Source organism: Canis aureus, chromosome 20, assembly GCF_053574225.1.
Source record: "Canis aureus isolate CA01 chromosome 20, VMU_Caureus_v.1.0, whole genome shotgun sequence".
In the NCBI taxonomy this organism is placed as follows: Eukaryota; Metazoa; Chordata; class Mammalia; order Carnivora; family Canidae; genus Canis; species Canis aureus.
This window is the reverse complement of record NC_135630.1, coordinates 34,934,594-34,952,217: the sequence shown is the minus strand read 5'-3', so window position 1 is coordinate 34,952,217 and position 17,624 is coordinate 34,934,594.

The following is a 17,624-nucleotide window of genomic DNA, read 5'->3' as shown; positions in this document are numbered from 1 at the left end:
GCTTAACAGACTGAGCCACGCAGGTGCCCCCTGACAGCCTTCCTCGTGCCTCTCCTCGTGCTGGCACTGGGTGTTCTGGCCGGGGCTGGGGGACACCAGGCCCCTGTGCCATCTGCTCATGGGGATTCATCAGGAGCTGGCGTGCTTTCTGGCCCCGCTGCTGCTCGTGACTTTTCTCCACAGTCTATGAAAACACAGGTGCTTTCCTCCTGCAGGTAGCCTTGCATGGGCGTATGTTCTAGAACTGGCTGGTTTTGGAGGCTACGTGAGAAAGTAGCCTTTTCATCAGAGGCCCTCAGAACAGAGTAATAGTGTCGTAAGAGGTCAGAACAGAGAGGGTCATCGAGACAAGGGGTGAGGGACTGGGGAAGGCTTCCTGTAGGAGGAGGTGAGGCCAGAGAGTGACTTTGAAGGGTGGGAGGATTTGCAGACAAGCTCGGGATGTAATGATGCCAGAGAAAGACATAAATTCCCCCAAGTAAAGTAAAGCTAATTGAAATGTCAGCACCGTCACCTGTGTTCTCTCCCAAAGCCAGGCTCCTCCACGCCTCATAAGAGCCCTGCCGGAAACTATTGCCAAGAAGTGTTTTCTTTAATTGGACAAGGCACTGATTTAGACAATGCCTCTCCAGCGTGGAGTAAAGAAAAAAAGTAAATTACTTAATCGCGGTTGGCTTGATGAAGCAAATGCTTCTGAGGGAGCTGCTGGAGGAGGTGGAATTTCTCTTCACCCCATTGGGCTCATCTAATACAAAAATCAAACCTCCTCAAGGCCTTAGCCTGCTGGGACTGGAGCTGTGACAAGGGACTCTCCAGCAAGCTCCCAGGAACCCCACAAGGCCAGAAAACCTCCCTGACATTCTAGAAGCAGAGGAGAGGAGGAAGAGGGGCAGGGACTGGATTGTCAATTCTTTTTTTTTTAAGATTATTTATTTGTTTATTCATGAGAGACACAGAAAGGCAGAGACATAGGCAGAGGGAGAAACAGGCTCCCTGTGGGGAACCCGATGCGGGACTCGATCCCAGGACCCCAGGATCATGCCCTGAGCTGAAGGCAGGCGCTCAACCGCTGAGCCACCCAGGTGCCCTGGAATTGTCAATTCTTCAGGGGGAGTAGGGGAATGACACTGAGCCCCAGGTCTCTAATCCTCATTGCTGGGACTTAGGAGATGCCTCTGAGTCTCTGGGAACTAGCCTGTTCCCCAAAAGGACACACCCTGTGAGGATGCTCTAGGGGTCTGGTGCTGGCCAGCTTCCTCACCTGGAAAGTCACAGCCACTACTTCTTGGTCTATGAGAGACACGTTCTCACCAGCATCCCATGAAGTAGTGAGCAATTAGCTCCACTAACTGAATAGCAACTTGAAGTCTGGAAAAGTGAAGCAACCTGACCAAGGTTATGGAGCTGGTACGTGGTACAGCCAGCGTGTATCCTGGGCTTGTCTGTCTCCCCAACTCGAGGCTCCCTGTTGTTCTTTGTGGAGTGAACTGGATGATGTCTAAGGGCCCCTGGCAGACCATTGTCTGCATAATCCTCTTGGTTTTATAGGTCATGCCTTTCAGTTGGCTTTGGGGGCTCATGGGCACCCAGTCACCCATGATAACACTGTGCCAAATTGAATATGTTGTTTCTCTCCCGCATTGTTCATCAGCTAGCACATAATAAGGTTCCCGCCATGCGTCAGGAAGGGTGCCAAGGTTGTTCACTGCAGTTACCAGCAAACTTTAAAATGAAGCCTCAGAGATGTAGGAATTAGACATTCAAGATCTGCTGAAACATTAGGACCCTAGGCCTAGGGAATAGAGTTTATATGACAGGAATTGCTTATAAAATTGGATTCCAATAGTTAGATAACATTATAGACCAACCCCCTCATTCCTTACATGATTTTAGTACTATCAGGTTTGACTAAGAAACAGATAGGGGCTGTAATTTGCCTTCAAAACATACCGAATCATCTCAAAACCCTGCTAGAACTTGAGTCGCTTCGTGGGGCGTGGCCTAGAATGAACCAGGAGCCAGACATGATGGTACCTGGGCTGTGGATGTGCACTGGGCTGACTTGCAGAGCTCACAGCGGGAGAATACAAAGGGCCACTCCCGAGCAGTGGGTTACAGACTCACGGGGCCAGTGCCAATGGGTCATCGTGTCCCAGACTGAGAATGCTTCTTGGAGGGCATGCATCTGTCCACCGTTGACTTAGCACTCGCCAGGGCCCTCTGCTTGGCAGATGGTGTTCGTGTGTCCTTTGAGGGTGAGCTCATCATGTCCACGGGTCACCCATCCATCCATTCATTCATTCATTCATTCAGGTATCATTGAGTACTTTCTGTGTGCTAGTTAGTCACTGTTCCAAGCTGGGGATAGAGTGACAACTGAGACCAAGATTGTCCCTTCTCTCATGGAGCTGACATCTTTTTAAAAAAAATATTTTATTTATTTGACAGAGAGAGAAGGAGCATGAGCGGTGGGGAGGGCCAGAGGGAGAAGGAGAAGCAGGCCCTCCGCTGATGAGGGAGCCTCGTGTGAGGCTCGATCATAGGACCCTGAGATCATGACCTGAGCTGAAGGAAGGCACCTAACCAGCTGAGCCCCCCAGGTAACCCCCTGAGCTGGCATCTTTAGTCTAGTTAAAAAGTTCTGATTTCTGGAATGTTCTTTCTTAGTCTCCCGGGAACTTTCCCTACAGTCCTGATTTGGTTCCTGGGGTGGCCCAAAGCCATCTTGTCTCTTCTGGTGGTTGAACATTACCATTTGCTCTCTGTCCAGGCTCATGTGGCCTGAGGAGAGCCAGGCACAGCCTGGTGTTGTTGCATTGCATGGCCCCAGCCAGTCCCTTCCTCTTGGCCTAGGGTCCTCCCGAGGCCCTTCCAAGGGGTCCTCGCTGGGCAAAAGCAATCCCCAGTGGATACCACAACTCCTGTAGGTCTAACATGCTGCCTTGGGAAATGGTTCTTCCTCAATCAGTCAGTTTGGACTCACCAGAAAGAGTTCATTGAGAAATGCTATTTAGGATGGGAGAGGGTGGAGGATTGAGGAGGGTGGAGACTGGGGTTTGGAGAGACAAAGAAACAGGAAGGCGAGCAGCTGTGGGTATACACCACCCTTCCTTCCAGCTCTTTCAGCTGCCTCCCTGGGCCAGCATGCTAAGGCTTCCACACCCAGGTCCAAAGTGTGAGGCTGTATTTCTCCTGTACGTGGGTACCAGCCCCCGTACTGGGAGCAGGAGATGCTGAAACCACACACCCCACCCTCTAAGAGCCCAGTCCTGTGAGAAGGCAGAGCTGAAGCAGGTGTCTATGCAGGGTGGTGAGAGAGACAGCAGGTGAGTGTTGGAGCCATAAAGCCATGGACCAGGGGACAGTTTGTGCACCTCAGGATTTGGGGATGGCTTCTGAGTGAGGAGATGCGTGAGACATTGAAGCAAAGTGGACAGAGGCAGGATGGGGACAGAGGTCATGGCAGGCATGTGGGAGCTCTGAGTGGCTTGCCTTGTCTCCAGGCTGCAGTGCCTGGAAGAGCGTGCAGCCAGCACCCTGGGTTTTATTCTGGGTTTAAGGACAGGAGGATTGGTTGGGCATCAGTCAATGGTACTTTGAATCCTAACTGGGCTTCTATGTAATTCTGAGGCTTTGGGCAAATCAGAAACAACCCTTGAAACCTCAGTTTCCTTATGTCACCCTTGGAGCCTTCCTCCAGCCCTCCCTCCACTCAATACCAGCCCTGTCTGAGACATGGATGGGGTGACTGCCCCCACCTTGAATGTCCTCAGCGGGAACGGAGACTTGGGTGGTGGGAATGGGATAAGGTGGCCATACCTTCTCTACCCCTGCGGGCTGAACACGCCCTGCCGCTGATGTGTCTGGGGAGGCCTGGCAAACTGACCGGGGGCTTTCCCCATCCGTTCCCAGAGGGGCCCCAGGTGCCAGGGCTCTCCGGAGGGCATACAGCCAAAGGTCATCCCTGCCTTCAGCTGGCCCCAGGAAGGATACAGCCAGCTCTCTGGCTGGGATGCTTGAGTTTTGGGACCCTGGGGAAATGGTCAGATGGGCTCTGAGATGCTCACCTCTCTTTGTAGGACCCAGCAGGAAGGTGGGGCTGGAGGTGGCGGAGCCGTGGGGCAGGAGGCAGGGTGTGGGGGTTGCCAATCACCCAAAGTGTCAGCCACAAATCAGATCCATCTACTAATGTGATCGGCACTAGACCACAGTGCTGAAGAGCCTGGTGTCCGGAGCCCGACCCTGTGTGGCTTTGGGCAGATTGCTTCAGCTCCCTGTCTCACTGATGGGACTCACTTCTCAGGATGAACAGGTGAACGACCTGAGCTTAGCACAGGGGTGCACGGTACAAAGGCAGCGTGGCTGGCCCTGACATCGAGCCGTAAGAGCGCTCTGTGCAAAGGTGAGGAATGATCACCTTCTGTCGGGGGGCCGGGGGAGCACGCAGAGGCCCACACCCGGCCCTAAGGCCTGGCCAGGGCAAGGTTGGCCGCCACCAAACGCGAGGGCCGCAGAGTGGAGAAGTGAGCAGGCCGCGCTGACAGCGGTTGGACGCTCTGGTGAGTTTGGAGCTGGGCCCAGGCAGCCACTTGGACCTACGTGAGCACGTAACGTTTGGAGATGATCGGGCTTTTACTGGGGGAGTGTGGATGTAAAGTTCTCCACTGAATTTTCTATAAATGCTTTTTATTAGCTGGTGCTTTACGGTGTGAGAGCAATTGAATTAGGCATCCATTACTTCTACTCCCCGGGGAAGGAAGGAGGCCTCCTTGAGTCCTCCGTGAGGGTGAAGCCAAGAGGAATATGAAAATCAGGCACCAGGGAGGCCTGTTGTCGGGAGGGCACTGATGGCCCTCGGAGGACATTTTTCTCCAGAAGCAGGATAATGTAAGACACAAGCAGTATCCTTTGCCCTAAAAGCAAAGTAGCTTCCTTCTTAAACATCACGACATTGGAAGGGGCCCCCAGAGCCCAGTCTCTCTGCCCACACCCTCCTCTGAGTTTGAGGACAGAATCTTGCCCTTTGTATATCCTGCTTCCCTAGCGCTGAGCTCACCGTGCTCGACACCAAGAAAGTGCAGAGTGACGTAAGCTTCGTTGCTGTTGGCCTTGGCTCCGTCCTGTGGCCAGCTCTGTAGGGCTTGGTGTAACCCTGAAACCACAAGGATGGAGGGAAGAAAGGCCCATCTTTGAGGAGCCCATCCTTCCGTTGGGCGTAACAGACAGAAACAAGAAATTGAGGCACCAGTGGGTAAGCAAAGCAGTGGAGGCTTATGGGAGCTGTGGGGACCAGAAAAGGGAACCAGGTACTTGCCTGGGGCATCAGGTACCCAGTCTGAGGGATGGGGCTCTGAGCAAAGCACTGAGGCGTGCTGGGGGCTTGTATTCTTCCCCCTGAGACTTAGATTCATCCTGGGGGAGGAAGGTTGGACAGATGACAGATGGGGTGGTGGTGGTTGGGGGGAGGACATTGGCCTCCAGGGGTTTCCCTGTGGGCAGGAGGTGGCCTCTCTGATGTGCAAGGTGGGTCAGGCTACCTCTGGTGCTGGTTTGGCTCCACAAGGAAGGCATCCAAGCAGCAAGCGGTTCTGGAACCCAGGCGAGCATTGGGCTCATACATCCCTGTGTGTGTGTGTTTGGGTGTATGGAAGGGTGGTTCTGTGAACAACTAGAAGGAGAGGGAGGGGGCCCAGGCTGCAGGGTACAACCCTAGCACTAGCAGATAGGGGGCTGGGCAGGGCCTCTGTGTACAGTTGTGCAGGCTGTCCATTGCTCAAGGATGCCACACCACATCAAAGAGAGTACCGTTCACATAATAGAAGCCGTAGATTTATACATCTAGTATGACAATTCGGGAAAGTGGAAGTAAAATGTCTCATTTTAATACATATCAGAAAATGATGACAGTTTTACGATACATGGAAATGAAGTGTCTGAAGGAGAATCTTTTTTGATTTGTGCAAAGGTGCCACATAGGCTCTCAGCATCTCTGAGGTCGGGCATGTGAACTGGGCTGACTCGGGGTGGGGAGGGACGGGAGGGGGACTCTGGGCCCCTCCCTGGCACGCTCCATACCTCTGCCTTGGTCAGTAATGTTGCTGCTGAATTTTTCATCAAGCAGTAGGACGCCTCCCTCATGAGGACCTCGTGGGTGACTGGGTGGGAGAAACAGGGAGTCTGGAGGCAGGAACACCTCGTCAGAGGTCCTGACAAGGCACGTGGGCAGGTGCACCTCACAGTGTGGAAGATGCACTGAGAAAAGGTGGGAACCCCTTGAAGGCAAGAGCCCAGGCGTGTGATTCTGTTGAACTGAGTGGGTTTTAAAGTTGGGACTGGCTCGAGAATGCCATCATCCCTTACTTTGGGAAGTGTTCCGATTTCCAAGTGACTTTCCTTGGAATACTGGTATGGAGACAGATGGGGGGCGGCGGGGGGGGGGTGGCTCCGGCCACCAGAGGTGGAGCGGGTGGGGACAGCACACTGTCTGCTGTGCTCAGGCCCACGGTCGGTGCCCAGAGGCTCCGTCCAGAGGACCAGGTTCCTATCACTGCAGCCAGCATTGCCTCAACACTTCGTCTGACTTTTTCTTTATTTTATTTTATTTAAATACAATTTGCCATCATATAGTATAACACCCAGTGCTCATCCCATCAAGTGCCCTCCTCGGTGCCTGTCACCCAGTCACCCTATCACCTCCCCTTCTGCAACCCTTTGTTTGTTTCCCAGAGTTAAGAGCCTCTCATGGTTTATCTTCCTCCCTAATTTTCCCCCGCTCAGTTTCCCCCTCTTCCCTTATAGTTCCCTTCACTAGTTCTTATATTCCACGTATGGATGAAACCATATGATAATTATCTTTCTCCTATTGCCTTACTTCGCTCAGCATAACACTCTCCAGTTCCATCCAGGTCGATGCAAATGGTGGGTATTCATCGTCTTTGATGGCTGTGTAATGCTTTAGTGAAAAATAGACCACATCTTTATCCATTCCATTCACCTGTGGCTCCTTCCACAGTTTGGCTCTTGTGGACATTGCTGCTATGGACATGGGGTGCAGGTGTCCCGGCGTTTCACTGCATCTGTTATCTTTGGGGTAAATACCCATGTCTAACCTTTTCTAAGGAACCAACCCCTTTTCATTTCTCCAGGAACTAATGTTCCTGGGTCACCCACATACTGTGTGGGCTCAGCCAAGGTGTGTCTCCCCAGCTCAGCCGTGTGTAGAGCCCTGAGGAGTAGCTGGAGCTTCCTGCAAGGCTCCCCCAGATGCCCTTCTTTTCTCCCCTAGCCCTTCCCACCCCTGGCAGTGGCGGGGCAGTTCTTTGTCCCACCTCCCTCTCTCCTCCCACAGAGGCTCTCCTCCATGGTGGTTTGTCCTGACAGGAGGGAGTGGGGAAAGGTGGACAGGTGGGGCATGCATGCATGGGCGGTGTGGGGTGTGGTGGGCTGGATGATGGCTTTGAACCTGTCTCTTTCCACCACCTCTCGTGGTGCTGCCCCACCCTGTCCCTCCGAAGGTGCCTGCTTTTGGAGACAGGGTCCTTGGAGAGGCAGCTGAGGTTAAGTTGAGGTCATGGGGGGGAGGGTTCCTAGTGCAATAGGATGGTGTCCTCATGAGAATGGGGGGTTAGGACACAGACACACACACGGGGCAGACCATGTGAGGACACAGAGAGAAGGCGCTGTCTACAAGCCAAGGAGGGAGGCCTCAGAAGAAACCAACCTGCTTACACCTTCATGTCAGACCTGCAGCCCCCAGAACTATTAGAAAATAAATGCCTGTGTTTCAGGCCCCCAGTCTGTGGTATTAGTGATGGCCCCCTGAGCTGACTAACACGCCTCCCAACTCACCTCCTCCCCCTTTCCCTCCATCCTGCTCTCCTCACCTGCGACCTTCCTACCCTGCAGAGCGCCTGGGATCTAACCCCTGCAGACTGCCTCCCTCCAAATTCTCAGCCTGCTGCTGGGATGCTGTAGGTGAATGAGGGCCACTGAGTTGGCAATACAAAGAAGACTCTGGAAGGAGGGAGGGTAGTGGGAAAGACTGCACAGAGGCATTTTTGTTTGTTATTCTTGAAACACACGTGAGGAAATGCTGCCATTGTCCTTTATGATTTTCACAGCACTTTGACTTGTATTATCTAGCTTGTTCCTTACAGTAGCTCTGCAGGGGTGTGCGTTATCCCCAGATCGCATGGAAACTGAGGGTCAGCGAGCTTCCATGCCTTTCCTGAGGTCTCCAGTGAATATGTCTTTTGCTTTTCTGATAAAAAGGGTTTTATGAAGCTGCAGCTGGCATTGCCCACTTTTCCCTCTTCTACCTCAAAGGCAGATGTGATGTCTGGGACTACAACAACCATTTTGTTACCACGAACTGACAGCATTGAGAAAGCTCACCCGAAAAGGAGGGAGTGTGGAAGCACGGAAGGTGCCGGGGTTGTTGGCAGCCTGCTTGCCTCTGGACTTCTCATTACGTGAAGAAAATAGGCCCCATTCATTCCAGCCACTGAAGTCAGATTTTCTGTACTTGATGTTATATTGGGGGACATGAGGCCTAGAGCAGTGGCCTGAAGTATCCACAGGAGGGAAAAACCCCAACACACTAAGAAATATCAAAAGTGCTGCAAGAACGAAGGACCTGATTTCTCACGTCCTCCCACCACCGGGCGAGTGTGCAGCGTGCAAGAATTGCTGTCAGGTGCTAAGCTATGGCAGGAGAGTTTTCTATTAGTTATGGGCAAACCCATTCCTGTTACACCCTTCTTTGCTGCTGGGTAGGATGTTACTGTGATTTACAAAATAAATTGGGGATCCCTGGGTGGCGCAGAGGTTTGGCGCCTGCCTTTGGCCCAGGGCGCGATCCTGGAGACCCGGGATCGAATCCCACGTCGGCTCCCGGTGCATGGAGCCTGCTTCTCCCTCTGCCTATGTCTCTGCCTCTCTCTCTCTCTGTGTGTGACTATCATAAATAAATAAAAATTAAAAAAAAATAAATTGTATCAACAGATACATACAGAGACAGAGAGTTCAAGAGAAACAGAGGCAGGATGGAAGGACACTTGGACAGGAGGACGTCCCAGGGTTAGGTAGAAGGAGGAGGTACAAGGGGCAGCCTCAGGTCTGGGGGGCGGAGGTGGGCGAGCAGGGCTGCCCCGGGGGAGGCTCGGCAAGGCACTTCTGTCTGCCCCATAGCTTCCTTGTGTTGCTCGACTCCGTCTCTGTCTTGTGCTGCCATCCCAGGAGGGGCTGTGCCACCAGGCCTCACTGTCACTCCCCGCTGTGCTGTGTCCGGTGTTCCGTCTGTGGCTGACTGTCACCTGTGTGCTGAGCTATATGGTGACCCATGACAAAGCAAGGGAAAGTGCTTCTCTCCGGGTTCAGGGCGTACTGTAACGGAGAGGTCCCTAAGCAGTGGCTTGTGCCCGGTGCAGGGGGGGTTTGAGTTTTGGTTCCTCTTGGAGCTCTTTTTTTTTCTGTTCTCTTTTTCTTGCCCAGATATGTGTTCAGGAGGCTAGGCCTGGGCCGGGTGAGAGAAGTGGCCACAGTGCTCGCCTCAGAATTCCTTCTTCCAACCAAAGGTGTAGGCCTTTGCAGGTTCTTCTTGAAGTCATGAGCTCTTTGCTTCCCAGAGAACATGCCCCACCCCACTGGGTGGTCAGATGAGCTAGTTTCAAAGGTAGCTGGAGTTCTTTCTGGGGAATAGCCCCAGCCTCCTAGAGAAGCAGATCGGACTCAGCTGCTTCTGGTCAATTCACCAAACATCCATCCCTAGGCCATTGGAACCCCGTACGTCCACAAGACAGGTGCAAGTTAGTGTTCTGGTTCAGGGGCTGAGAGAAAAGGTCACTTGGGGGATGCACATCTTCTTCCCCCAAGTTTGGGCCCCACCCTGTCAGCATCCCCTCATACACAGACTGCAGATCCTGCCCACAGTCATCCCTGAACACGTAGAGCAGGCAGCAACATAACGCTCCTGCTTCCTGGTGTGCTTATTTGTAGTCCCTGGATCCCAGAATAGACATTTCCTTATCAAGGAGCACAAATTAATGGAAGAAGAAAGAAGGCGCCCCTTATTAGAGTAGATTGCTTTGCCTGAAATAGCCCTATAACAAACGTGCTCCTGAAGTACCTCTTGATGGAATCTATGAACATTTGTAGTATTTTACATTGAACTTAATAATTTATTAATGTTTAATATTTCACAAGAGTAAAGCAGAAAAGCTGATGAAATTTTCATATCTGCTATTATAGGCTAAATGGAAGCTGGGTGGTGCTGAGGGCCTGAAGCCCAGTGCGTGCCCCCATCTGCAGGCCCAGCCGGCCTAAGTAATTCCGTCTGCTACCCCAGGGGGTGCCCAGACCCCAGAGGTCTGCGCACTTGAGAGAGCCAGATGCTTGGGGCTGTCGTAGGTTTGGATGAACAGCAAGACCCATTTGTGGTGTGATGTGACTAGGGCCACGCATCTCCTCTATTCCCCAGATTTTCCTCACTGGTCCGTCCTGAGGCCTCAGTTGTCCATCATTAAGATAGATTGTACTCCCGGTGAGAGAATCAGCACCCATGGGAAGTGTAGCTTATAGCTAATGATAGTAAATTTGATTCACTGTTGTAAATGTTTTATATCGACAATTCATTAATTTCTCAGAACATTCCTGTGAGACAAGAGCTCTTGTCCTCATTTTACAGATGAGAAAACTGATGCCCAGCAAGGGGAAGCAATTAGTTCAGGGTTGTGCAGGAGTCCTGAGCTGGAATTTGGGTCTAGGCAGTCTTACTCCAGAGTCTGTCTTCTTCTTCTTCTTCTTTTTTTTAATTTTAGAGAGAGAAAGTGAGTATGAGTGGGGGAAGAGGGGCGAGGCAGAGGGAGAAGCAGAGGGAGAGGGAGAGTCTTAAGCAGGCTCCATATCCAGGGCGGAGCCTGACACGGGGCTCTGAGATCATGACCTGAGCCAAAATCAAGAGTTGGACACTTTTCTTTTTTTTAAAGATTTATTTATTTATTTATTCATGAGAGACACAGAGAGGCAGAGACACAGGAAGAGGGAGAAGCAGGCTCCCTGTGGGGAGCCCGATGCAGGACTCGATCCCAGGACCCTGGGATCACACCCTGAGCTGAAGGCAGATACTCAACCACTGAGCCACCCAGGGGTCCCAATAGTTGGACACTTAACCAACTGAGCCACCAGCACCCCCAGTGTCTGCCTTCTTAACTCTCACACTATGTGATCTCTCTAAGCACAAACCAAAGCAAACAACAGTTTATTGCATCCTTACCAAGTGCATGGCTCTGGGCATATATACTTGAACTTTGAACAACTGTGCAGATTCACTTACATGTAGATTCTTTTTGATAAATGTATATAGAACTGAAAATGTATTTCCTCTCCTTTACGATTTTTAAAATAATATTTTCTTTTCTCCAGCTTACTTTATTGTAAGAACACAGCATATAATACATAGAATATACAAAACGTGTTAATCAACCATTTATGTTGTCTGTAAGGCTTCTGGTCAACAGTAGGCTTTTAGTAGTTACGTTTTTTGGGGGGAGTCAAAAATTATATGAGGGTTTTTGAGGTTGGCACCCTGACCTTTGTGTTGTTCAAGGGTCACCTGCACTCTGGAGAAGATAAAAAAATGAATATTTTTGTCTGAGTGACACTACACAGCATGCCCTCTGAAGTCAGCAGGTACTCTGGTGTTTCACTTGTCAGCAGATTGACCTTGGGCAAGTTACCCAGTCACTCTGAGCCTCCAAAATCATACCTGCCTCACAGGTTTGCTGTGAAGATGAAAGGAGATCAAATTTTAATAAGGTATATATGGGAGCAGGCTTGGCAAACTATGCCCAATGGGCCATATCTGGTCTGCCAACTGATTTTTTTTATCAGCTTTATTGAAATATAATTCATATAAATGCAATTCACCAACTTACAGTATACAATTTAATGGGCTTTTTTGTATATTCACAGATATGTGCCCCCATTACCACAGTCAGTTTTAGAGAATTTTCATCACGTCAAAAAGAAATGAGTACCCTTTAGCTATTACAGTTCCCCCAATCTCCCACTTCCTTCCTCTCCCCCTAAGCAACCCCTAATCTACTTTCTGTCTCTATAGATTTCTCTATTCTGGGTATTGCATTCATATGAATGGAACCATATAATATATGGTCTTTTGTGACTGGCTTCTTTCATTTAGCAGTTCTCACAGCTGGATAATATTCTTTTTTTTTTTTTAAAGATTTTATTTATTTATTCATGAGAGACACAGAGAGAGGCAGAGACATAGGCAGAGGCAGAAGCAGACTCCCTGCAGGGAGCTGGATGCAGGACTCGATCTTAGGACCTCAGGATCACACCCTGAGCCGATGGCAGACACTCAACAACTGAGCCCCAGACATCCCCAGCTGGATAACATCTTAATCCAGGAATATGCCATATTTTTTTCCTTCCATTCTTCAGTTGACAAACATTTAGGTTGTTTCTACCTTTTGACTCTGTGATCCCTACTGTTTCTATAAATAGAATTTCATTGCAACATAGCCATGCCTAGGACAGGAATTAGATAAGAGAAGCAAGGTGCCCAGAGTGCAAGAACACAGAAGATGTTCACTCTTTGGATCCTGCAAGTGCAAGTTCAACCCTGGTCATGCTTAGTCATTTACTGATGGTGTGTCGCTGCCTGTTTTTTTTTTTTTTTTTTTTTTTTTTAAGATTTTATTTATTTACTTGACAGAGAGAGAGAGAACAAGCAGGGGGAGAGGGAGAGGGAGAAGCAAACTCTCTGCTGAGCAGGGAGCCTAATGCAGGGCTCGATTCCAGGACCCAGAGATCATGACCTGAGCCAAAGGCAGATGCTTAACTGACTGAGCCACCCAGGTGCCCCTGCATCGCTACTTTTGACCTGGAATGGTAGAGTTGAATAATTGTGACATAGACCGTCTGGCCCACAAAGTAAAAAATGTTTACTATCTAGCCCTTCGCAGGAAAAGTGTGTTCATACTTCTTCAGCAACAGATTTTTTAGTCCCTTACTCTCAAGTTTGGAAGAGAAGATAAAAACAAGAATTTAATGAGTCATCTAAGACTCATGGCTTAGCCTCCTATCAGCCTTATCCTTGGTTGTGTCTGGATGGGTCACTGAAAATGATAAAGTGGCTTTAGGCTCTAAAATACTGCTTCTGGAATGGAAACTTGTCTTCTAGAAGTCCGAATATGCCAAAGCTCCATTCCAGAGGCTGCATTCTTTTAGCACCAAAACTGTCTGGTTTCCCGATCAACTTAAACTGCCGTTTCCCAAATGTTCCATTGACTTTTCTAAAAACATTTTTAAATTAAGGAGTAATTAACATACAATATTATATTAGTTTCAGGTGTACAACATAGTGATTCAACAATTCCATACGCAGTGCTCGCCACGGTAAGCATAGTCACCATTTGTCACCACATGGCGTTATTACCATATTATTGACTCTATTCCCTATGCTGTACTTTTCATCCTCACAACTTATTTATTTTATAACTGGAAGTTGGTGCCTCTTAATCCCCTTTATCTATTTCACCCCCCATCCCCTGCCCACTTCTCCCCTGGTAACTACCAGTTTGTTCTCAGTATTTAAGATTTTGTTTTTTGTTTGTTGACTGGTTCATTTGTTTCCATCTAATCAAAGCTTCAATGTTCGAGATTGGATTAAAAAGTCCTTAATGCCTAGAAAACTGTTTGCCTTCCCCTCAAGCAGGGACTTGTTTTACTTGCGCTCTCAGTGTCACAAGGAGTGGTGCTGTCCTTGTTGTGAATGAGTCTTCCCTTGGTGATCATTCTGGAAAACCCCCTTTGTCACTCCCTACCCTCTTCAGTTTTGATGCTCCTCCTTTCAGAAACCAGAAGTTATTGCAGTAGAAAGAGCATTGCTATTAGAATCCACAACCTTTGGTTGTAATTCTGACCTTGTCTCAAAATAGCAAAATAGCTCTCTGACCTTGGGCAAATCACTTCACCTCTTCTATTAAATAGTGGAAATGATACCTACCTCACTAGGTCAATGTAAGAAAAAAGTGTCAGGTAAGGCAAGCCCTATACATAAGTACAATATGATTATCTGTTGCAGACTCAAAATTGTGGGCAGAATGATGAAGAAAATGAAGGATGGCTTGATTTACCTGTTCTCAATGTTCCTTCTTGTCCCTTGGTTGGAATCACCATGTCATGATCATCCCTGGGAACTTCCTGTTATTTATTCTTTCCTATTTTTCTTTCACAATCAAAATATATGTTACAAATTCTCTGAGCCATCAAATCCATTCCAAGGTACTAATGACTGAGAAAACTTTCCTGTGTTAATAGACTCAGGGTGGTTTGCCGTAAGTCAAGAGCTTTATGCTCAGAGAACACCTTCCCAATCTTGGAATGCACAAGGTGTGAGAAAAAGGGAGTAAAAGCATAGGAGCTGGGGGTAGAGGCTTCCTCAGCCCAGGGAGGCAGATTTTCTTTGTGTCTGTTGAATCACATGTGGACACTATCTATCTGCACACACAAATGAAACAAACAGAAACAAAACAAGAATGAAATGAAGAATGTATTAGATTGTACTATGACCTTTTACCTTATTTTTTCAGGATATACCTTGGTCTCCTTAATCTTTGGGTACTTAATTTACCTAGGTACTTGTCATGGACATGTGTTGTTTTGTTGCCTTCTACAAAGATCATCCCAATTTGGGAATATTCCTGATCCCGCTAAGGAAGTTGTGCTAGAGCTGCCCCAATACCAGCCTCCTGATATTTACATCCTTTTGTAATCCCCTCCATCTGTGTTGGGCTGGATCTAGTGATGTCCTTCTAATGAATAATAGAAGACGCAATATCACTTCTGAGATTAGATTTATAAAAACACTGCAGCTTCCATCTTGGGGTGCTGTCTCTCACTTTTTCAGATTCCTGGGAGAATCAAGTTGACATAGAGTGAGTCACTCTGTAGACCCATGCCATAAAGGGTCGAAATCTGCCGATAACAATGTAAGTGATCTGGGAGGCAGCCTCGACTTCCCACCTACCTGAACCTTCAGATGAAACCACAGCTTTTGATCACTGTATGAGAGATCTCAGTCCATGGGGAGACACACAGCCAGAGGAAGACTGAAGTGGAACCCATGAGGGACCTGGTTTCTTGGGATTAGGGGTGGTATTGAATATGCCCCTCAAAAGGGACTACACATTACTCAATAAGGTATTCTGAAATAGATTGCTGAGAGAGTGTATTAGCATCTTTGAAAAGTACCCGAGTGGGACATCTCTTCTTGCTGGTGGGAGATATTGTAGCTGAAACAGGCACCCTGATTTCAGTCAAGGTGAGAGAATTCTGGAATGGCACAGGCTGAGGTGAGAATCCAGATGTTACCAAATTATGGCTAGGTATGCTTAGATTAGTAATCAGAATGTTCTGACCTACATGTACCTTTGGGGGCTAATTTTAGGGACTGAAGAATTGAAATCAACAGCCATCTCACTAATATTTTACTTGATCTATAAAAGAAACAAAACAAAAATTCCCTTAAAGATGTGGTGGTCAAGTCATGGCCCTTACCTTTTCCTAAATGTGGGTCAGCTGCCAAGCCCAGGGCTCTTTGAATCAAAGGGAAGCCAGGGTTCCTTTGTATTGCCACAAGTACATATTACAAATATTTCTTTAAATCCTTTGCAAAAGGATTGATCTATTTACTACAGTAGCTGTGTACTGGGGACAGGGAAAGATTCAGTCCTTTAGGGATTATTCAACACTAGTTCTGAGATGAGGCTGGTTTCAGAGGGACCAGAACATCAGGGTTGTCTGCTGATTTTATTGGGAGTTTAAGGAAGTCAGTGCTGTGAATGAGTGTAAAATCCTGCAGGATGGTGGGATGGGAAATATCCTGTGTACTGGAGTGTGGCACAGAACTGATGGTACAGCACATCCCCAAGGAAGTACCATTGTCCCTATCAGATGAATGCAAGCTGCTTTGGGTCTTAAATTTTCGTTTTATTTTGCTTTCTTGCTCATTGAAATAGAGGAAAAGGCATTTTCCAGGTGAATATCTACATAGTAGATGTCAGGGATGATGGATGAGAAACTGGAGTGAGCCATGAAGGTTGGGAGACAGAAATACCATGCTTTAGAAGCATGGACTCTACTCTTTACTAATTCTTTTTCTTGTCTTTTAATATATACATTTATAACTTTAATTGCTTTCCTTTCTTTTACCTGTCTCTCAATATTGACTCTAGTCTTGATTACTTTTATTTTATAAGTGATTACTTAGGACACCTAGATAATAGGCACCTAGAATATCAAGAAAGAATATTGATGATATCTAGAATATTAAGAGAGGATGGCAACAGAATTAGATGTGGAAGGGATGTGGTCTAGATATCATAGACTTTGAGCTGGATAGAGCAACTGGTATAATATAGGTGCCTCACCTTGGGGTGAACTGAAATTACTATCAGTATTTTAAAGGATAGTTGTAATATGTTCCTAGTGGGAGGAAATATGGGGAGCCAAAGTCTATCCAAAGGGATAGACTGCAATGGACATATTATTTTTGACATACTGATTTCCAAATGACCCACTTGAGAAAGGGAGGGGGGCGGTTGCCACTTCTCTTAGCTTCTTGGCAGCTAGGCTGTAGGCACATGACACAACCTGAGTCGATCACGTGTTCCTGTCCTAAGACTTTGAAACTTGAGCGACAGAGTTGCACAGGACGTGCAGATTATTCTCAAAGGCTGATACAGACAAGAGTCCAGTGACGGTGACATCAGTGATAGTGTATTAAGAACACTGTTGTTAGAGTGTGATCTTCTCAATGCCTTATTTCTCTTAGTTCTTTCTCTTCTGACCCTGATTTTCCAAACTTCCACTGATTCTGTGAACTAGGCACTGCACTGCAAATAAGTTCCTTTTCTGTTTAATTTAGCTGGAGTTGTTTTCTGTTGTTTGCCTCTCAGAGCAGTGATTGTTAGAGTGTTCAATATTATCTATCCCACAGTGTGTGGTGTGTGTGTATGTTTTAGGACTTCACTGAGGGTATTAGAGATTAACAATGGGGACTTTTGAAAGTCTTAATTAGAGAAAGAAACAAGTTAATTCACCTGTCGACATCATTCTAAGGAGGCTCAGGGCAGAAATCGTCAGGGGATGAATGGGCTGCTTCAGATATGGGCCAGTCCTTAACTATGTTGGAGGAGGGTTTTGTCTGAGATTGTTTCCACTTTCCACACCCTACCAGCCCCCAACCCAACTCCATTTATAGAGAAAGGGGGCTGGGGGAATCTTTCTTGCATAGAAGCCACTCAGGAGTTATTTTAACTCATTGAGAAGATGAATGGTTTTGAATAGTATCTCATTTATTATTCAACATTTATTGATATATACCGGTTCTTTTTTTTTTTTTTTTTTTAATATACCTGTTCTTAGAATAGTCCTTGGCACATAGGAAATGCACCATAGGATAGACATCAGGGGCAGGAGACTAATGGGTAAAATATTTACTATCAATAACTTTACCCACTTTACCTCACATTACCAGCTGGTCTAAATCTTAGCTTGGAGGTTCCAAAGCTACCGACATGAGTATATTAGCATGAGTG